Source organism: Chiloscyllium punctatum, chromosome 4 (genome assembly GCF_047496795.1).
Source record: "Chiloscyllium punctatum isolate Juve2018m chromosome 4, sChiPun1.3, whole genome shotgun sequence".
NCBI lineage: Eukaryota > Metazoa > Chordata > Chondrichthyes > Orectolobiformes > Hemiscylliidae > Chiloscyllium > Chiloscyllium punctatum.
In genome coordinates this window covers 2,080,656-2,103,972 of record NC_092742.1, presented here as the reverse complement: position 1 = coordinate 2,103,972, position 23,317 = coordinate 2,080,656, and the positions used below count along the sequence as shown (strand labels likewise).

Sequence of the window (23,317 nt, the reverse complement as noted above, 5' to 3'; positions counted from 1 at the left end):
CCTCCACTAGCAGTGCATTCCAGGCACCCACCACACTCGGTGTGAAAACCTTTCCCCACACTTCTCCTCTAAGTTTACCCCCTCACACCTTGAACCTCTGCTCTCTTGTAGTTGACCTTTCCACCCTGGGTAAAGCCTCTGTCTATCCATCCTTTCTTTCCTTCTCATAATTTTGTAGACCTCTATTGAGTTGCTCCTGAGCTTCATTGTTTAAAAAAAACTTATGATTCCCACTCTGGTTATAATGAGAGGTTCTACACAGTATATTCAGACACTGGTAAACAATTGTTGAAAAGATAGGGTTTTCTATTCCCATACAGGACATGGGCAATGCTGGCTGGCTGGTATTTTTAGTCTGTCGCTAGTTTGAAGGGCTTATGCGCAAAATGTCGACTCCTGCACTTCGGATGCTGCCTGACCTGCTGTGATTTTCTGTGCCACACTTTTGACCTTGAGAGGATAGCAGTGAGCTGCCTTCTTCACCTGCTGCAGTGTATGTGCTTTGGGACTACCAACAATGATGCAAGAGAGGGAGTTCCAGGATTTTGATCCAGCGACAGCAAATGAGCAGTGATATATTTCCTAGTCAGGAAATGGCTCGGAGGGGGATTTGAAGGTGGTGGTATGGTCATGTATCTGCTGCTCTTCTCCATGTAGAGAGAAGTGATCATGAGTTTGGAAGATGATGTCTAAGGAGCCTTGGTGAATTTCTGCAGTACATCTTGTAGATGGTACACAAAGCCGCCATTGAGCATCGGTGGTGAAGTGAGTGGAAGTTTGTGGATGTGGTGCCAATCAAGTTGGTACTTTGTCCTTGATAGTGTCGAGCTTCTTGAGTGTCATTAGAGCTGCACCCATGGAAAGTCACTCCTGACATCCTGACTTGCCTTCTAGATGGTGGACAGGCTTTGGACATTCAGGAGGTGAGTTACTTGCTGCAATATTCCTAGGCTGTGCCCTGCTCTTGTTGCCAAGATATTTCGATGGTGTGAAAGTTGAATTTCTGGTCAATGGTAACCCCCAGGATGTTGTTAGTGAGGGAATTCAGCAATGATAACACTGTTGAATATCAAAGGGTGGTGTTTAAACAGTCTCTTCTTGGAGATGATCTAGGAAATCTTGCAGCGATATTGTGGAGCTGAGATAATTGACCAACAAAAACCACAACCATCTTCAAATGTGCCAGGTATGACTTAGAACAAAGAGAACAAAGAACAAAGAAAATTTACAGCCCAGAGACAGGCCCTTCGGCCCTCCAAGCCTGAGCTGATCCAAATCTACTGTCTAAACCTGTCGTCCAATTCCTAAGCATCTGTATCCCTCTGCTCCCCACCTACTCATGCATCTGTCCAGACGCATCTTAAATTAATGTACCGTGCCTGCCCCTACCACCTCTATGAGAAAGTGAGGACTGCAGATGCTGGAGATCAGAGCTGAAAATGTGTTGCTGGAAAAGCGCAGCAGGTCAGGCAGGAACCAAGGAGCAGGAGAATTGACATTTCAGGCATGAGCCCGAAGAAGGGCCCATGCCCGAAACGTCGATTCTCCTGCTTCTTGGATGCTGCCTGACCTGCTGCACTTTTCCAGCAACACATTTTCAGCTCTACCACCTCTACTGGCAACGTGTTCCAAAGAGGTAAAAACAATGACTGCAGATGCTGGAAACCAGATTCTGGATTAGTGGTGCTGGAAGAGCACAGCAGTTCAGGCAGCATCCAAGTAGCTTCGAAATCGACGTTTCGGGCAAAAGGGCTGATGAAGGGCTTTTGCCCGAAACATCGATTTCGAAGCTACTTGGATGCTGCCTGAACTGCTGTGCTCTTCCAGCACCACTAATCCAGAATGTGTTCCAGACACCCACCACCCTCTGTGTGAAGTACTTGCCGCATGTATCCCCCTTAAACTTTTCACCTCTCACCTTGAACACGTGACCTCTTGTTATTGAATCCTTCACTCTGGGAAAAAGATTGTTTCTATCTTCCCTGTCTATACCCTTCATGATTTTGTCAACCTTAATCAGGTCCCCCCTCAATCTCCTTTTATCTAATGAAAATAAACCTAACCTACTAAACCTCTCTTCATAGCTAGCACCTTCCATACCAGGCAACATCCTCGTAAACCTTCTCTGCACCCTCTCCAAAGCATCCACATCCTTTTGGTAATGTGGTGATCAGAACTGTGCACAGTATTCTAAATGCTGCTGAATCAATGTCTTGTACAATTTTAACATGATCTATCAGCTCTTATACTCAATACCCCGTCCGGTGAAGGCAAGTATACTATATGCCTTTGTGACCACTCTATCCACCTGTGCAGCAACCTTCAGGGTACAATGGACCTGAACTCCCTGATCTCTCTGCTCATTATCTTTTCCCAAGGCTCTTCCATTCATTGTATAATTCGTTCTAGAATTAGTCTTGCCTAAATGCATCACCTCACATTTGTCTGGATTGAACTCCATCTGCCACTTTTCTGTCCAACTCTTCAGTCTATCTATATCCTCCTGTATTTTTTGACAGCCCCTTATGCTTTCTGCTACTCCACCAATCTTCGTGTCATCTGCAACGTGCTGATCAAGATATTTATGTATATTACAAACAATAGTGGCCCCAATACTGATCCCTGTGTAACACCACAGGTCACCTTTCTCCATTTCGAGAAACTCCCTTCAGCTACTACTTTCTGTCTCCTGTTGCTCAACCAGTTCTTTATCCACCTAGCTAGAACACCCTACACACCATGTGACTTCACTTTCTCCATTAGTCTACCATGGGGAACCTTATCAAACACCTTACTAAAGTCCATGTATAAGACATCAACAGCCCTTCCTTCATCTATCAACTTGGTCACTTCCTCAAAGAACTCTATTAAGTTGGTAAGGCACAATCCCCCACACAAAACCATGTTGCCCATCACTGATAAGTCCATTCTTTCCTAAATAAACATAGATCTTATCCCTCAGTACCTTCTCCAGCAACTTTGCCACCACCGACGTCAGGCTCACTGGTCTGTAGTTACCCAGAATATCCCTACTACCCTTCTTGTACAGGGGAACAACATGAGCAACCCTCCAGTCCTCCGGCACCTCACCGTGTTTAAGGATGCCACAAAGATATCTGTCAGGGTCCCAGCTATTTCCTCTCTCGTCTCCCTCAGCAACATGGGATAGATCCCATCCAGTTCTGGAGATTTGTCCACCTTAATAACCTCTAGCCTCTCCAACACATCTTCCCTACTTATGTCAACATAGGGTCATAGAGTCATAGAGATGTACAGCACGGAAACAGACCCTTCGGTCTAACTCATCCTTACCGACCTGATACCCAACCTAATCCGAACCCATTTACCAGCACCTGGCCCATATCCGTCTAAACCCTTCCTATTCATATACCCATCCTGATGCTTTTTAAATGCAACTGTCCCAGCCTCCACCACTTCCTCTGGCAGCTCATTTCATACATGCATCAACCCCTTCCCTCTCACCCTAAACCTATGCCCTCTTGTTCTGTACTCCCTCACCCCATGATCCAGATTAATCAAACTTCTATCTCTAATCTCAACATCCATCATGTCCCTGTCCTCCGTGAACACTGATGCAAATTAATCATTCAGAATCTCACCCATTCTGTCAAGTTCGACACACAGCCTTCCTTCCTTATCCTTTAGTGGACCAATGCTTTCTCTAGTTACCCGCTTGCTTCTTATATAAGAATAAAATGCTTTGGAATTCTCCTTAGTTCTGCTTACTAAAGCTATTTCATGACTCCTTTTGGCCCTCTTGATTCCTCATTTAAGACTTGTCCTACTCTTCCGATATTCCTACAGGGCCCGTTCTGTTCTTAGCTGCCTGGACCTTATGTACACTTCCCTTTTCCTCTTGGCTAGTTGTACGATTTCTCCTGTCATCCACGGTACACGAATCTTCAATCGGTGGAAAGATTGCCCCCAGTTCCCAATGATTCCAGTTTTGTTAAGGCTCCTTGGTGCCACACTCAATTGAATGTGGCCTTGATGTGAAGGGCTGTCACTCTCACCTCACCTCTGGAATTCAGCTTTTACCCACATTTTATCCATGTTGCCATAATGAGCTCAGGAGCTGAGTGGTCCTGGTGGAACACCAACTGGTCATCGGTGATCAGGCTGTTGCTGAGCAGGTGCTATTGCTTGTCCTGTTGATGATGCTTTCCATGACTTTACTGAGGATTGAGAGTAGACTGAGGTGGAAATTGGCTGGGTTGGATTTGCCCTTCTTTATATATACAGCACATACCTGGGCAACTTTGCACATTGTCAGGTAGATGCCAGTGTTGTAACTATGCTGGAAAAGCTTGACTAGGGGAGCGGCAGTTCAGGAGCACATGTCTTCAATACTATTGTTGGAATGTTATCAGAGCCCATAGCCTTTGCAGTATCCAGTGTCTTCAACAATTTCTTAATATAATGTGGAGTGAATAGAATTGGCTGAAGACTGGCATCTGTGATGCTGCAGACCACAGGAGGAAACCGAGATAGACAATTGACTTCAGCATTTCCAGCTGAAGGTTGCTGCAAATGCTTAGGCCTTATCTTTTGCATTGATATACTGGGCTCTTACCATTGTGGATGGGGATATTTGTGGAGCCACTTCCTCCCCAAGTGAGTCGTTTAATTGTCCACAATCATTCATGATTGGATGTGCCAGGAAGGTGGAGTTTAGCTTTAATCCTTTGGTTGTGGAATTGCTTAAGTTTATCTATCACTTAGTGCTTATGCTGTTTGGCACACAAATAGTCCTAGCATGTGAATAGCTTCACCAGGCCGACACCTCATTTTTCAGTATGCCTGGTGTTGCTCCTGGCATAACCTCCTGCACTTTCTATTGAGCCAGAGTTGATCCCCTGGCTTGATGATAATGGTTGAATAGGGGATATGCCGGGCCGTGAGGCAGCAAATTGTGTTGGAGTATGATTCTGTTGCTGCTGATGTCTCACAGTACCTCATGGATGCTCAGTCTAATATTGCTGGAAGGCTAGACTTTGTCTCCACAAGGACTGTGGGATGCTCTTACTGATACAGTCATGGACAGATACACCTGCAGCTGGCAGATTGATAAGGATGAGGTCAAGTATGTTTTTCATACATATCGGTTCCTTCACCACTTGCCACAGACTTATTCTAGCAACTATGTCCTTTAGGATCTGATCAGCTTCATCAGTCGTGCTGTTGCCGAGCCAGTTTTGATGGTGAACATGGAAATTCCACACCCAGAGTACATTTTGCATCCCTGCCACTCTCAGTGGTTCCTCCAAGTGTGTTTAAACATTGAGGTGTATTGATTCATCAACTGAGGGAGAATGGTGTGTGGTAATCAGCAAGTTTCTTTGCCCATGTTTAACCTGAAGCCACGAAACTTCATGGGACACAGAGTCAATGTTAAGGACTCCCAGGACAACTACCTCCTGACTATATACAAACGTGCTGTGACCTCTGCTGGGTCTATCCTGCTGATGGAACAGGATATATCCAGGAATGATGATGGTTTCTGGGACATTGTAAGATATGATTCCATGAGTATGACAACACCAGGCTGTTGCTTGACTAGTCTGAGACAGTTCTCCAAATTTTGGCATGAGTCACAAGATGTTACTGAGGAGAACTTTGCAAGGTTGATCGAGCTATTTTTGTAGTTGTCGTTTTTGGTGCATAAGTTGATTCCAGATTGTCTATCTAGTTTCATTTCCTTGTTGAGACTTTGTAGCCATTTTTACAACTGGGTAACTTGCTAGTCCATTTTAGAGAGGGTTGAGAGGGTTGCTGTGGGTCTGGAGTCACATGTAGGCCAGCAAACTAGATAGGTTTTAAAGACAATTAAGAATAACTTCATGAACTTTATCCTGATTTTTTTTAATGGAAATCAAATTACACCATTTGCCCTATTGCATTTGAATCCAGGTCTCCAGAACATTTGCTGAGTTTCTGGATTAACAGTGCATTGATAATATTACAAGGCCAACACCTCCCCAGCAGAATCCATTTGCAACCTGGGAACTGCCTATAAACCCACTTAATTAGCAATTCGCTATGGCCTGTCAAGAGTCTCACCTTACTGTTTGACATATAAATAATGGATGCAGTAAGTTGCTCCCCCTGTGACATTGAGTCAGAGAGTCATAGAGGTCTACAGCATGGAAATAGACCCTTCAGCCCAGCTTGCCTAGTTTTCATAATTAAACTAGTCCCATTTGCCTCTGTTTGGCTCATATCCCTCCTGATGAAGGGCTTTTGCCCGAAACGTTGATTTCGCTGCTCGTTGGATGCTGCCTGAACTGCTGTGCTCTTCCAGCACCACTAATCCAGTATCATATCCCTCCATACCTATCCCATCCACGTACCTGTCTAAATGTTTCTTAAATGATGAAATTTTACTCGCTTCCACCAATATCTCTGGCAGCCCATTCTAGACACTCATCATCTTCTGAGTGAAAAAGTTGCCTCTCCGGAGTCCCCTCTCACCTCTAAACTATGTCTTCTCGTTTTAGACTCCCCTACTATGGGGAATAGCTGTTGGCTATCTACCGTATCTAAGCATGTTATGAATACTGTGTCTAGTTCTGGTCGCCCAGTTTTGGGAGGACATTATCAAGCTGGAGAGGGTTCAGAAGAGATTTACCAGGATTTTGCTGGGTTATAAAGAAAGGCTGGATAGACTGGGACATTTTTTAATGGAGCATTGGAGGTTGAGAGGCAATCTGATAGAAGTTTATAAAATAATGAAGGGTACAGGTAGAGTTAATGGTAGTTGTCGTTTTCCTAGGATTGGGGATTTCAAGACTAGGGTGTATATTTTTAAGTAGGTAAAAACAATGACTGCAGATGCTGGAAACCAGATTCTGGATTAGTGGTGCTGGAAGAGCACAGCAGTTCAGGCATCATCCGAGGATTTTTAAGCTGAGAGGAGAGAGATTTAAAAAGACGTAAGCGGCAACTTTTTATACAGATGGTGGTTCACATATGGAATGAACATCCTGAGAAAGTGGTGGATGTGGGTACAACTACAATGTTTAAAAGACATTTGGATGAATACATGAGTAGGAGCAGGCAGGTGGGACTTGGGATTATGCTTGGCACGGACTGGTTGGACTGAAGGGTCTGTATCCGTGCTAGATGACTCTATGATTTTATATACCTATATAAGGTCACCTCTCAATGTCCTATGCTCCAGAGCAAAAATGTCCCAGCCTATCCGACCTCTCCTTTTAACTCAAACCTTCCTGTCCAGTTAGCATCCTAGTAAATTTTTTATGCACTCTTCCCAGTTTAATAATATCCTTTCTATAGTAGGGCAACTAGAACTGCAAGCAATACTCCAAATGTGGTGTCACCAACAAGACATCTCCATTCCTAAACTCAGTGCTCTGACCAATGAAAGCTTGCATGCCAAAAGCCTTCTTCACCACCCTGCCTTCCTGTGACTCCCCTTTCAAGGAGCTATGAACCTGTACACCTAGATCTCTTTGTTTAATAACACTCCCAGGGACCTATCATTGACTGTGTAAGTTCCACTCCGGTTTGACCCCCAAAATGTAACACCTTGTATTTACCTAAAAGTAACTCCATCTGCTGTTCCTCAGCCCACTCGCTCAGATGCATTCTCAGATAACCTTCCTCACTGTCCAATTTACCACCAATCTTGGTGTTATCTGCAAACTAACTATACCTTCTAAATTCTCATCTAAATCATTTATATAGATTATGAGTAACAGTGGACCCAGCATCTACCCCTGTGGCACACCACTGGTCACAGGCCTCCAGTCTGAAAAACAACCTTCGACTACTACCCTCTCTCTTCTACGTCAAGCCAATTTTATATCCACTTGACTTAGTTCTCCCGTGATCCCATGAGATTTAACCTTACTCGACAACGTACCATGCAGTACCTCGTCAAATGCCTTGCTCAAGTCCATATAGACATTTGTGCACTGTAGAGAAAGTGAGGACTGCATATGTTGGACATCAGAGTCGAGAGTGTGGTGCTGGAAAAGCACAGCAGGTCAGGCAGCATCGGAGGAGCAGGAGTATCGACGTTTTGGGTAAAAGCCCTTCATCAGGAATCCTGATGAAGGGCTTTTGCCCAAAACGTCGATTCTCCTGCTCCTCAGATGCTGCCTGGCTGCTGTGCTTTCCCAGCAACACACATCTACTACACTGTCCTCATCTACTTTCTTGGTCACTCCTTCAAAAATTTCAATCAAATTCATGCGATGCATTTTCCCACATACAAAGCCATGCTGACTATCCCAATCGAGTCCTTGCCTCTCCAAATTCCTGTAGATCCTGTCTCTCAGAATCCCCTCTCACAACTTACCTGCCACAGACTTTAGGCTCTCCAGTCTGTAGTTCCCAGGCATTTCCCTGCAGTCTTTCTTAAATAATGGCACAACATTAACCACCCTCCAATTTTGGAACACTTCAGCTGTAGATATCGATAATATAAACATCTCCACTAGGTGCCCTGCAATTCCCTCTTGAACCTCCCACAAAGTCCTGGGATACGCTTCATCTGGTCCCAGAGATTTGATTTGATTTGATTCATCATTGTGACGTGTACCTAGGTACAGTGAAAAGTTTTGTTTTGCATGCAATTCAGGCAGATTATACCATACAAAGATCATAGGTTGATAGAACAGAGCGAGGAATAGAAAGTTATGGCTGCAAAAAAGCTGCACAAAAAGCAAGGTCAACACTGGATTTGAAATTTGTGAGGTCCATTCAGAAGTCTAATAAGAGCGGGAAAGAAGCTGTTCTTGAATCTGTGGTCCATGTGTTTGTGTCTTTTGCCTGATGGAAGAGGATGGAAGAGATTAAAACCGAAATGGGAGGAGCTTTGATGATTTTGTCTGCCTTTCCAAGACAGTGAGAAGTGTAGATGGAGTCAGTGGATGGAAGATCACAACTGTCTATAGTTTTTAACAGTCCTGGGCAGAGCAATTGCGACACCAAGCCATGATGCATCCAGATAGAGTGCTTTCTGTGGTGCATCTATAAAAGTTGATGAGAGTCCTTAACCTCCTGGGGAGTAAGGGACATTGATATGCTTTCTTGACCACCACATCAACATGGGTGGTCCAGAACAGATTGTTGTGTTTGTCACTCCTAGGAACTTGATGTTCTCAACCACCTCCCCCTCAGCTCCATTGATGTACATAGGGGCGTGCGCTCCTCTGTGTTTCCTGAAGTTAATGATTATTAGCTCTTTAGTTTTGCTGATGCTGAGGGAGATATTGTTATCCTTCCCCCATGCCACCAAGCACTCAGTCTCTTTCCTGCACTCTGTCTCATCATTGTTTGATATCCAGCTTATAACAGTGGTGTCATCAACGAACCTGTACTGGGGTTCAGCTGAAATTTGACCACATAGTCATGAGTGTACAGGGAGTACAGTAAGGGGCTGAGTGCAGCTTTGTAGAGCACTGTTGTTGAGGGTTGTCATGGTGCAGATGCTGTTGCCTGTTCTCACTGCTTGTGGGTCAGGAAGTCCAGGTTGCAGAGGGTGGAGTAGCAACCTAGGTCTTAGAGTTCGGTTGGGGTTAAAGAACTGAAGATGGATCTGTAGTCAATAAGTAGAAGCCTGATGTAGGTATCCTTATTATCCAGATGTTCCAGGGATAAATGTAGAGGTAGGGAGGTGGAAGCTGCCATGGGCTTGTTGCGGCGGTATGCAAATTGCAAGGGATCAAGGCAGGCTGGGAGGCTAGAGTTTATACGAGCCACGACTAACCTCTTGAAGCATTTCATAATTATGGAGGTCAGAGCCACTGGGCGGTAGTCATTCAAACATGTTGCATATGTTTTCTTTGGTACTGGGATGATGGTAGTCTTCTTGATGCTGGTGGGAATTTTAGATTGTAGTAAGGAGAGGGTAAAGATGTCAGTAAATATTCCCACCAGCTGGTCTGCACAGGATCTGAGTGAATGGCCAGGGCTTCCATCTGGACCAGTCTCTTTCTGTGGGTTCACTGTCAAGAAGGCCGGTCTGCAGCTGTGACTGAGAGGAAAGGTGCATCCGAGGCTGTCGGGTCAGGTGACATTGTTTCACTGACTTTCTGTTTGAACTGAATGTAAAATGTTTGAATGCATCAGGGAGGGATGTATGTTTGTCTGCTATTCTGTTCTGTTTTGCTTTTGAAACCTGTTATGTTGTGTAGGCCTTGCCACAGACAGCAGGTATCTGTGTGATTAATTTAGGCCTCTAACTTAGTCCAGTATTGCCTCTTGGCATCAGTAATGATCTTACAGAGATCATATCTGGATTTCTTGTGCAAGTTAGGATCATCTAACTTGAACGCCTGGTCTTCAGTAGGCAATGGATTTCCTGGTTCATCCATTGTTTCTGGTTGGGGAACATATGGATTGACTTCTCTGGTACGCAGTTCTCCACATGTTTGCTAATGAAGTCCGTGCCAGTGGTGGTACACTCGTCTAGGCTGTCCACTGAATTCTTGAGTATGGACCAGTCCACATTTTTAGATTTGCAGCATTTCCTCGACTGTAGTGTGGTCATTGAGTCATACAGCATAGTAACATATCTGTGCCAATCAACAATCACCAAACTTTACCATTTACCGGCACTTGGTCCATAGCCTACTATGCTCTGGCATTCTCATGACCTACCCTGTCTACGTTTCTCATAATTTATATACCTCAATCAGATTCCTCCTTCAATCCTCCTCTACTGCAAGGAAAACAAATACAACTTATCCAGACTGTCCTTATAACTGATCATTCAACCCATGCACCATCCAGCTGGCAAATGGGACTAAGTCAAATTGGGATGTCTGATCAGCATGGATGAGTTGGGCTGAAGGGTCTGTTTCCGTGCTGTATGACTCCACGTCTCAATAACTGGTGAGTCTCCTCTGCATCCTCTCCAGTGCAGTCACGTCATTGCAATAGTGTGGTGACCAGAATTGCACATAGTATTCCATTGTGGCTTAACCAATATTTCAAAAGGTTGTAACAAGCTTCCCAGCTCCTATATTCTACACCCTGGCTAATGGAAGCAAGCATCCCATATGCCACCTTCAACCATCCTGTCGACCCATACTGACAACTTCAGGGATCTGTGGATTTTAACACCAACATCCTTTTGTCCCTGAGTGTTCCTGAGGGAAATACCATTTTTGTGTATGTCCTTCCCTTTTTAGGCCTCCCAAAATGCATCACCTCATGCATTTGCTATTGCAATTTATTGCTAATCAATATTAGAGTAAAATAAAATAAAACAGAAAACTGCAGATGCTGGAGATCTGGAAAAAAATCAGATTGCAGACAAAACTCAGCAGGTCTGACAGAATCTGTGGGAAAAAAATGATCAATTAATGAGTTTTAAGAAGATTTGTAGCTCAGGTTGAGGTTCTGGCTGTAGGTTTGCTTACTGAGCTGGAAGATTCATTTTCAGACATTTCATCATCATATTAAGCAATATCTTTAGTAAGCCTCTGGACGAAGCATTGCTGATGATTCCTGCTTTCTATTTATATGTTTGAGTTTCTTTGGGTTGGTGATGTCATTTCCTGTTCTTTTTCTCAGGGGGTGGTCAAAGGGGTCCAAGTCAACGTGTTTGTTGATAGAGTTCCGGTTGGAATGCCATGCTTCTAGGAATTCTCGTGCGTGTCTCTGTTTGGCTTGTCCCAGGATGGATGTGTTGTCCCAGTCGAAGTGGTATCTTTCCTCATCTGTATGTGAGGATACTAGTGAGAGAGGGTCATGTCGTTTTGTGGCTAGTTGATGTTTATGTATCCTGGTGGCTAGTTTCCTGCCTGTTTGTTCTGCCTGTCTTACATACAGCTGAGGAAGGGCACCACTTTGACTGGGACAACATCATCCAAAAACAATTAATATCAGTCATCAGTTATCCATCTAAATGAAAAAGAATTATTAGAAAGCAGGCATTAAGCTTTAAAGACCATGAATAGAGCTTATTGTCAGGAGTATTCAAAGGATTTGCATGAAGGAATGCTTCTATTACTTTTTACCATGAAGTATGCCCCTAATGAGTACATGGTATCATACCTTTTTAACTGGTATTTGGCCCTCACACTGATTTTATGAAAATATTTTAAGTTAATACTTAGAGACTACACCTCCTACATATGTGTCATGGTCTCCCTCCGTTCGGTCCGCAACTCTCTTGTCAGGTCCATGCCCTCCACCAACTCACCCTCCCCTCCCAGCACCCTCCCCTGCCACCACAGAAATTGCAAAACCTGTGCCCACACCTCCCGCCTCACCTCCATCCAAGGCCGCAAAGGGGCCTTCCACGTCCATCAAAGTTTCACCTGCACTTCCACACATGTAATTTATTGTATCCGTTGCTCCCGATGCGGTCTCCTCTACATTGGGGAGACTGGATGCCGACTTGCCGAGCGCTTCAGAGAACATCTCCGGGACACCCGCACCAATCAACCCCACCGCCCCGTGGCTGAACATTTCGACTCCCCCTTCCACTCTGCCAAGGACATGCAGGTCCTGGGCCTCCTCTGTCGCCACACCCTCACCACCCAACGCCTCGAGTGAGAACGCCTCATCTTCCACCTTAGAACCCTTCAACCCCAGGGCATCAATGTGGATTTCACCAGTTTCCTCATTTCCCCTCCCCCCCCACCTTATCCCAGACCTTCCAAGTCTGCACTGACCTCATGACCTGTCCTGCCTGTCAATCCTCCTTCCCATCTATCTGCTCCATCCTCCTCTCTGACCTATAACCATTATCCCCGTTTTCATCTACCTATTGCACCCTCAGCTACCTTCCCCCCAGCCCCAAACCTCTCTCATTTATCTCTCTACCCCCTCGGCTCACAGGCCTCATTCCTGATGAAGGGCTTTTGTTGGAAACATCGATTCTCCTGCTCCTCAGATGCTGCCTGACCTGCTGTGCTTTTTCAGCACCACTCTCATGACTCTGATCTCTGTCATCTGCAGTCCTCACTTTCTCTGGATTACTAGTCTAGCAATAATACCACTAGGGCAACACTTTCCCTTAATTTGAGAGGATTGAACAAACACGGGCTGTTACAAAATTTAGTTTATTAAGGGGATGCTGGTAAGATCCATTGACCAATTTGGCCAAAGAAACATCAGTTTTTATAGTCCCAAATGAACTTTACCAAAATCCGTGGAAAAGCACAGCCGGTCAGGCAGCATCTGAGGTGCAGGAGAGTCAACGGTTTGAGCGTAGGCTCTTCACCAGGAATGTGGGGGATACCCAAGGGGGCTGAGAGATAAATGGGAAGGGAGTGGGGCTGGGAGGAAGGTAGCTGAGAATGCTGATAGCTAGATGAAGGTTGGGGTTGATGGTGATACATTGGAATGGATAGGTGGGAAAGACGATGGACAGGTAGGACGGTTCAAGAGGGCGGTGCCGAGTTGGAGGGTTGTATCTGGGATAAGGTGGGGTGGTGGGGGGGAATGAGGAAACTGGTGAAATCCACAATGACCCGTGTGGTTGGAAGGTCCCAAGGCGGAAGATGAAACGTTCTTCCTCCAGGCGTTGGTTGGTGAGGGTTTGGTGATGCAGTTGCATGTCCTTGGCGGAGAGGGAGGGGAAGTTAACATGTATGGCCACAGGTGGTGGGGTTGTTAAGTGCTTGTGTCCCAGAGATGTTCTCTGTAACATTCTGCAAATTGGTGTCCTGTCTCCCCAATGTAGAGGAGATCACATCAGAAGCAACAGACACAGTAGATGAGGTGTGTGGAAGTGCAGGAAAATCTCTGCTGATTGTGGAAGGATCATTTGAGGTCTTGGATGGAGGTGAGGGGGGAGGTGTGGGTGCAGGTTTTACACCTCTTGCTGTGGCAAGCGAAGGTGCCAGGAGTGGAGGGTGGGTTGGTGGGGGAGCATATACCTGAAAAGGGAGTTGTTGAGGGAATGGTCTCTGCGGAACGCAGGTAAGGAAATATATCTCTAGTGATGGGGTCTGTTTGTAGGTGGCGGAAATGGCGGAGGGTAGTGTATTGCATCCGGAGGTTGGTGACCAACCACATGAGATTAATGTCGATTTCACCAGTTTCCTGAACTCCCCTCCCCCCACCTAATCCCAGATCCAACCCTACCGGTCCATCTTCTTTCCCACCTACCCGCTCCACCCTCCAGTCTGACCTATCACCATCACCCACCCACCTTCATCTACCTATCACATTCCCAGCTACTTACCCCCCAGCCCCACCCCCCTCCCATTTACCTCTCAGCCCCTTTGGGCCTCCCCACATTCCTGATGAAGAGCTTACGCTTAAAACGTCGATTCTCCTGCTCCTTGGATGCTGCCTGACCGGCTGTGCTTTTCCAGTACCACACATTTTGACTCTGATCTCCAGCATCTGCAGTGCTCACTTCCTCCCGTTGCAAATCCAAGCTGTTTCAAATGAAAAATGCACCAACTACTTTTCAAAAATGAACCAACAAGAAAATTGAAAAATTCTAAGACTGTGTAGTATGTATTAATGACTTAGTAATGTTTAGCTGAACCTAGGAGAAACATTTACACTCAGAACAAATTGATCAGTAACAAAGAGCCAATTTGGTCATAGATTTTGCTAAAGGTGAATTAACAAAAGCAAAATTAACTGATTTTGTTTTGTAGGACAAGGTCAGGTAGCAAAGGGAAATTAAGTGCTGTCTTGGATTTTTCACAATTATTTGCAATTTGCATCAATGATTTAGAGTTGGGGACCAAGTCAGTGTTTCAAAATTCGCAGATGACGCTGAGTGGCAGAGCAAAGTGTGCAGAGGAAATCACAGAATGTTGATTTACAGGTGCAGCAGGTAATTAAGAAGGCAAATGTCCTTTATTGTGAGGGGAATGGAGTTTAAAAACAGGGAGGTTATGCTGGAGCTGTATCGGATGCTGGTGAGGCCACACCTGGAGCACTGTGTACAGTTTTGGTCTCCTTATTTGAGAAAGGATGTACTGGCACTGGAGGGGGTGCAGAGGAGGTTCACTAGGTTGATATCAGAATTAACAGCATTGGCTTATGAGGAGAGATTGAGTAGGCTGGGAGTGTACTCATTGGAATGTAAAAGAATGAGGGGGGAATCTTATAGAAACATATAAAATTATGAAGGGAATAGATAAGGAAGAAGCAGGGAGGTTATTTCCACTGGCAGTGTAAGTAGGACGGGGGCAGAGCTTCAAAATAAGGGGGAGCAGATTTGGTAGTGAGTTGAGGAGGACCTTCTTCACCCAAAGGGTTGTGAATCTGTGGAATTCCCTGCCCAGTGAAGCAGTTGAGGCTGCCTTGTTGAATGTTTTCAAGGCAAAGATAGATATTTGAACAGTGAAGGAATTAAGGGTTTTGGTGACTGGGCGGGTAAGTGGAGCTGAGTCCATGATTGTATTGAATGGCGGAGCAGGCTTGATGGACCAGATGGCCTACTCCTGCTCCTAGTTCTTATGCTCTTATGCTCCACTGCCTTTGATAAAATGTGAGATTTTGTGGCATATAAATATGTATGGATGCTGTTGGAAGTTTGTTCCAAATTTCAGCACTGTAATTGTTCTTTGGTTTGTTAAAGCAAATCAAATTATTTGAATAGGCTATTTGGATATTCTGTTTTATGTAAAACAAACAATATCAAAAGTCTTCGTGAAGCACTCACAAGTTAATTATTAATTAATTATTAATTTCTTTACACACAGAAAGAAAAATTATATATCACTACTTGAAGATCCAAAACTCCAAACTTAATACAAATGATATCTGGAATATGTATGAACCACAGAGCCTACAGCACAACTTTCTTAGATCACAGAGCAGGGCAAATGTGATCTACTTGGATTGCCAGAAGGACTTTGACAAGGTGCTGCGTAGGAGGCTGCTAAACGAGACAAGAATCCATGGGGTTCAGGGCAAGATACTGCCATGGAGAGAGGATTGGCTGACTGGCAGGAGGCAGAGACAAGGGATAAAAGGGTGTTTCTCAGGATGACACTCAGGATGATGAGTGGAGGTCTGCAGACGTCAGATGAAGGAACTGAGGGCATTGTTGCAACGTTTGCAGATGACACAAAGATGAGGGAGGGGCAGGTCATGTTTAGGAATTGGGGAAGCTGCAAAAGGACTTGGATACCCTAGGAAATGGGCAAAGAAGTGGCAGATAGAATACAATGTGGCAAAGTGTGAGGTTATGTATTTTGGTCAGAAGAATAGAGATGTAGGCTGTTTTCTAAATGGGGAAAAGCTTTGGAAATCCGAAGCACCAAGAGACTTGGGGCACCTAGTTCAGCATTCTCTTAAAGTTAACATTCAGGTTCAGTTTGTGAGTCTCTGGATTGATTGTCCAGCGGTATTCCCACTAAGCCATTAGTTACCAGATCAACTTGACCAGCCACCTTCAAAGGTTGGTCAACATGAGGCACCCACTGCTCTTGCACATCTCATTATATGCCCATTATAACTGACTGCTGTAAGTGTTTGTTCTCACAGTGCTTTAGTTCACACTTTGCAACATTAAATTGGACCTGAAATGTGTGCGCTCATTTCACCAGTCGGTCTGTCTCTACCTGAATGTTGGTGCAAACCTGTGAGAAGGATATTACACCAGGGGGTATACACAATGGACTGTGTATTACCAGTCTGCGTATGCACTGTGAGAAGGGTGTGCCTTCAGGATATTACCCAGACGTGCACAGGAAAAAGGTTATTGCCATAAGGTGTGTACACAGTAAGGAAGGTATTACCCCAGGTGGGGGATGGGGTGTGTACACACATTGAGGGGGGAATTACTCTTGAGGGGGGGCAGTGGTAGAGGGTGGTGCACACATTGAGGAGGTGATCACTTGGGGGGTGGGGTGCAAGGCTGGTGGGTGGAGGAGGGTGTACATATAAAGGTGCTAAATTAGTTCAGTACAGTCTTTGCAGAGAGTAAAACATAAACAAAACATTGGAATTTTGCCATTTCTCAGTTGCAAGGCAAAACATTTTTTTCTTAGGCAGGAAACTATTATATTTTGAGGCACCCAGAGGGTCTGGCAACTGAATGGACCCTCATTATACATTGATTAAAAAAAAGCCCCAGACACCTGTCTTTGCCCACTGTGCCCTGGTGGAGCTGCAGTCAGGGTGTTTTGCTTCCCTTAGTACATACTCCTGGACCTTGGAATGCAGCACTCTACAACACTTGGATGAGGTCAACTCTTTAGGCTGGAAGACCAATACGTTGCGGGTAGATAAAAGAGTGTCTTTGATCGAGTTGATGGTCTTCCAGTCGTAATCGATGTTTGTCTTGGTGTGTGTCCTGGAGGACACTAGAGGTGAGCGGAGTCTTGTGTCATGGAGCTGTTCAGGAGGGTTTTTTGGAGGGTTTTGCTGCTAAGGCATTTTGTCAAATGACTTTGACAGTCTGCTCAGAGAACCGTGCGACAGGATTCACCTTCTCCTTTCCTCACAGGGTCTCAAGGACAGTACATGGTGACCACAGTCTGATGGATTTGTGGTCAAATATGGTTCTGTTTGCAAATGTTTACATGAATGGCAGGTGATAAACAACTGTCCAACTATTTGGAGTGTTCCACAGCAATGAGGGCAGACCCATATTTTGCAACACTGGGGACATATAGAACCATAGAATGTAGTGACACTTGGTGTTTGCATACCAAGAGTTCACATACAGTTTGATGCAACCGCACATAAAGGTGGTCTGTCCCAGGGTGTGTATGCATTCATATGAACATAGAATCCCTACAGTGTGGAAACAGGCCCTTTAGCCCAACAAGTCCATAGCGACCCTCCAAACAGTAACCCACCCAGACCCATTCCCCTACTACTCTACATTTCCCGCTGACTAATGCACCTAACCTACACATCCCTGAACTCTATGTGCAATTTAGCATGGCTAATTCACCTAACCTGCACATCTTTGGACTATGGGAGGAAAGAGCTGAAAATGTGTTGCTGGAAAAGCGCAGCAGGTCAGGCAGCATCCAAGGAGCAGGAGAATCAACGTTTCGAGCATGAGCCCTTCTTCAGGAATGAGGGAAGTGTGCCAAGCAGGCTAAGATAAAAGGTAGGGAGGAGGGACTTGGGGGAGGGGTGTTGGAAATGCGATAGGTGGAAGGAGGTCAAGGTGAGGGTGATAGGCCGGAGTGGGGGTGGGGGCGGAGAGGTCAGGAAGAAGATTGCAGGTTAGGAAGGTGATGCTGAGTTCGAGTGTTGGGACTGAGACAAGGTGGGGGGAGGGGAAATGAGGAAACTGGAGAAATCTGAGTTCAAACCAGAGCACCTGGAGGAAACCCACACCGACACGGGGAGAATGTGCACACGCCACGCAGACAGTCGCCTGAGGCTGGGATCGAACCTGTGTCCCTGGCTCTGTGTGAGGCAACAGTGCTAACCACTGAGTACTAGCTCATAGTGTTGATGTAATGAGGTGGTGGTTACCCCAGGATGTGTACTCAGTGAGGATGTTAAGACTCCAGGCATGGATAGCAAGGAGGCTGTTGTTCCTGTAGTGCTATGACAGCTGAGAAATTAAGTACAGATATTGTGTACATTGAAAGAGGGGATGGGCTGAGTGTTGCTCCCAAGCTGAAAATTTGCTGATTCTGCAAAACCTTAGATTGATGCCTGCAATGGCTTATTAGCAGAGTGAAGCTGATGTTGAATCAGTAATTCAGGTCTTGTTGGCTGCAGAGGTAGAGAAACAATTGCAGCTAATTGGTTTGTATTGAAGTCTGTGCAATGCTGACTCACCCCTTCGGCCTGTGGCAATGTTGTGTGTGCAGTGAGCTGCATTTACAGGATCATTACTCAGTGGCCTGCAGCACTTGGGTGAGACTGGATCTGAAGCAGATCACCATTTGACAGAACACAGCTAACAAGCTGTGTGGAGCTTTGTTTTCAAGACTGTGAAGAGACTGCAACAGTCGGATGACTGCAGTCAGCGGATTCATGTTTTACAATACTGTCTGACACCTCCCCATTCCTCGGAGCTTCAGTACCATCTGTTAGCCCTGTGAGGTTGGATCCTGATGTAAGTACCTTGTGCTCCGTTTCATACTCTACAATGTTTAACATTTGCTGAGTCTGATCTGCATGTTGAGGATGTGTGAGATTGATCAGTGCCCAAAATGTCAGCTACATTGAAGAGAGTCAGAATTTTTCTTTTTAAAAATATTTCTCCCTCCTCACCAACCCCACATTCCCCGATCTCTTACCACGCCCTAACTAGACTGTGCCCAGTCCAACATCATACCTACTGCAAAGGAAGGTTATTGTTGGACACAACTCCAGAGCTGGTCAAGACTTCTTCAGAGTAGTGATCTAGGTCCAAATATCTTCAATTGCTGTATCAATGATCTTAGCTCCACAATAGCATCAGAAGTGGGGATGTTTGTTCACTGATGATTGCACAATGTTCAAAACTATTTACTACTCTAGAGAAACTAAACAATTCCTGTCTCTATGCAGGAAGATCTGGACCAAACTTTCACCAAGCAAGTGCTACGTATTAGCTGTCTCCAATAAAAAAAATAGAAAAATACAGCACAGAACAGGCCCTTTGGCCCATGATGTTGTGCCAAAATTTAATCCTAATGTGAAATATAGTATCTTAACCTACACACCCCTCAACTCACTGCTATCCATGTGCCTGTCCAGCAGTTGATTAAATGTCCCTAATGACTCTGCTTCCACCACCACCGCTGGCAACGCATTCCATGAATTCACAACTCTCTGCGTAAAGAACCTACCTCTGACGTCTCCTCTATACCTTCCTCCTAATATCTTCAAACTATGACTCCTCATACCAGTCAAACCTGCCCTGGGGAAAAGTCTCTGGCCATTGACTCTATCTATTCCACTCATTACCTTGTACACCTCGATCAGGTCACCTCTCTTCCTCCTTCTCTCCAGAGAGAAAAGTCCAAGCTTAGTCAACCTCTCTTCATAAGACAAGCCCTCCAGTCCAGGCAGTGTCCTGGCAAACCTTCTTTGCACCCTCTCCAAAGCCTCTGTATCTTTTCTATAGTAGGGTGACCAGAACTGGACACAATATTTCCAAGTGTAGTCTCACCAGGAACTTGTAGAGTTGCAGCAAAAACTCAATCCCCCGTTAATGAAAGCCAAAACACCATATGTTTTCGAAACAACCCTGTCCACTTGGGTGGCAACTTTGAGGGATATATGTACTTGCCCACTCAGATCCCTCTGTTCCTCCACACTGCCAAGAATCCTGTCTTTAATCCTAGATTCAGTATTCGAATTCGACCTTCCAAAATGCATCACTTTGCATTTATCCAGGTTGAACTCCATCTGCCATTTCTCAGCCCTGCTCTGCATCCTGTCTATGTTGCGCTGCAGTCTGCAGTAGCCCTTGATACTATCGACGACACCTCCAACCTTTGTGTCATCTGCAAGTTTACTAATCCACCCCTCAACCTTCTCATCCAAGTCATTTATAAAAACTACAAAGAGCAGAGGCCCAAGAACAGAGCCCTGCAGGACCCCACTCAACACTGACCTCCAGGCAGAATACTCTCAATAAGATTTGTGAGGCATGACCTGGCTCTCACAAAACCATGCTGATTGCCTTTAATCACACTATGCTTTGCCAAATAGTCATAAATCCTATCCCTCAGAATTCTTTCCAAAACTTTGCTGACCACAGCCGTAAGACTGACTAGTCTGTAATTGCCAGGGATTTCTCTATTACCCTTCTTGAAAAGAGGAACAACATTTACTTCCTTTCAATCCTCCAGTATGCCTCCCGTGGAGAGTGAGGAGGCAAATATCCTCACCAGCAGCTTAGCAACCTCCTTTCTCATTTCCCGGAGCAGCCTAGGATAAATCTGGTCTGGCCTTGGGGACTTATCAATCTTAATGTTTTCCAACATTTCCAACACATCAACTTCATCAATCTTGATCTGGTCAAGCCTATTTCCCAGCTCCTCTAAGTTTTCATTTACAACAAGTTCCCTTTCCTTGGTGAAAATCGAAGCAAAAAACACATTTATGGCTTCCCCTATCTGCTCAGACTCCACACACATGTTCCCTATGCTATCCCTCATCGGCCCTACCTTCTCCCTGATCATTCTCTTATTCCTTACGTATGAGTAAAATGCCTTTGGGACCTCCCTATTCCTTCTTGCCAAGCCTTTTTTGTGTCCCCTCCTGGCTCTCCTCATTCCATTGCTGAGCTCCTTTCTAGCTTGCCTGTAATCCTCTAAAGCTGTGCTAGATCCTTGCTTCCTCCATCTTATGTAAGCTGCCTTCTTCCTTTTGACGAGAAGTTCCTCTGTTCTCGTCATCCAAGGTTCCTTAATCTTACCCCTTCTTATCTATCTCAGAGGAACAAATTCATGCATCACTTGCAACAACTGCTCCTTAAACAGTCTCCACATGTCAGCTGTGCCCTTTCTGTGGAACAATTTCTCCCAGTCTGTACTTCCCAATTCCTGTCTGATAGCACCATAATTTCCTTTTCCCCAATTAAATATGTTCCCTTGGCAACTGCTCCTTTCCCTCTCCAAGCCTATGGTAAATGTGAGGCAGTTGTGATCATTGTCACCAAAATTAGATTAGATTACTACGTGTGGAAACAGGCCCTTCGGCCCAACAAGTCCACACCGCCCCGCTGAAGCGCAACCCACCCATACCCCTACATCTACCCCTTACCTAACACTACGGGCAATTTAGTATGGCCAATTCACCTGACCTGCACATCTTTGGACTGTGGGAGGAAACTGGAGCACCCGGAGGAAACCCACGCAGACACGGGGAGAATGTGCAAACTCCACACAGACAGGGTCGCCTGAGGCGGGATGTTCTCCCACTGCGAGATCTGACACCTGTCCTGGCTGGTTGCAGCACGGTGGCACAGTGGTTAGCACTGCTGCCTCACAGCGCCGGAGACCCGGGTTCAATTCCCGCCTCAGGCGACTGACTGTGTGGAGTTTGCACGTTCTCCCCGTGTCTGCGTGGGTTTCCTCCGGGTGCTCCGGTTTCCTCCCACATTCCAAAGATGTGCAGGTCAGGTGAATTGGCCATGCTAAATTGCCCGTAGTGTTAGGTAAGGGGTAGATGTAGATGTAGGGGTATGGGTGGGTTACGCTTCGGCGGGGCGGTGTGGACTTGTTGGGCCGAAGGGCCTGTTTCCACACTGTAAGTAATCTAATCTAATCTAATCTAATCACCAAATCCAAAATGGCCTCTCCCCTTGTCAGTCTGTCTACGTACTGAGTAAGGAAACCCTCCTGAACACACTGGACAAAATGGCTCCATCCAAACCATCTGCACTTAGGAGGGTCCAGTCAATATTGGGAAAGTTGAAATCACCCATAACAACAACCCTGCTACATCTGCATTTTTCCAGAATCTGCCCGCCTATGAGTTCTTCAATCTCTCTACTGCTATTAGGTGGTCTGTAGAAAACCCCCAATGCGGTGGCTGTTCCCTTGCTGTTCCTAACTTCCACCCATACTGACTCAGTAGGCAAACCTTCCTCAACAACCTTCGTTTCTGTAGCTGTGATGCACTCTCTGATTAGCAATGCTACACCCCCTCCTCTTTTTCCACCCTTCCTGTTCCTTTTAAACATTCAAAACCCTGGAACATCAAGCAACCATCTCTGCCCCTGTGAAACCCATGTCTCCGTTCTGGCCACAACATCGTATCCCAAGTACTGATCCATGCTGTAAGTTTGTCACTCTTATTTCGGACACTCCTTGCATTAAAACAGACACACTTTAACAGATCCCTTTGTTTCATCGCATGAGAAAACTTCCTGATAGATTCAATACATCCTGTCACTGCCCCATCTGCACCTGACCCCCTCTCAGACATGTGGCTCTGATTCCCAACCCCCTGCCAAACTAGTTTAATACAAGAGAATCTGATCATTTCTGTCTGACATTCAATAGCATTACCATCTTGCATCCTCCACTGTTGTCATCCAAGGCGTTACCACTGACCAGAAACTGAATTGGACGAGCTGTATAAATACTGTAGCTACAAGAGCAGGCCTGAGAGTGGGGATTCTGCAGCAAATAACTCACCTCCTGACTCCTAAAGCCTGTCCACCATCTACAAATCAGGAGTTTGATGGAATACTTTCTATGTGCCTGGATGAATGCCGCACAAGTAACACTCAAGAAGCTTGACACTGTACAGGACAAAGCAGCTCTGCACCACATATACAAACCCCATCCCAAACAAACAAACACACGCTAAGTAAGTATTCACTTCTTCCTCCATCAATGGTTAGAGGCGGCAGTGTGTATCATCGACAAGATACATTGCAGCAACTTGTCAACAAGATTCCTTTGACAGCACTTTCGAAACCTGC

General features: G+C 45.4%; 1 protein-coding gene across 4 annotated transcripts in view; it reads left to right on the top strand.

The window, feature by feature from the left end:
- Nucleotides 1-23,317, top strand: part of tmem63c (transmembrane protein 63C) — a 400,240-nt gene that overhangs the window by 69,604 nt on the left and 307,319 nt on the right. For 2 of the 4 annotated variants that reach the window (XM_072567923.1, XM_072567926.1), the window contains exon 1: nucleotides 18,819-19,006. The exons of the other annotated variants lie outside the window; for them this stretch is intronic. The gene's annotated coding sequence lies outside the window, so the exon portion shown is untranslated. Of the gene's footprint in view, nucleotides 1-18,818; nucleotides 19,007-23,317 lie in introns of those variants that run through there. 4 annotated transcript variants of the gene reach the window in all.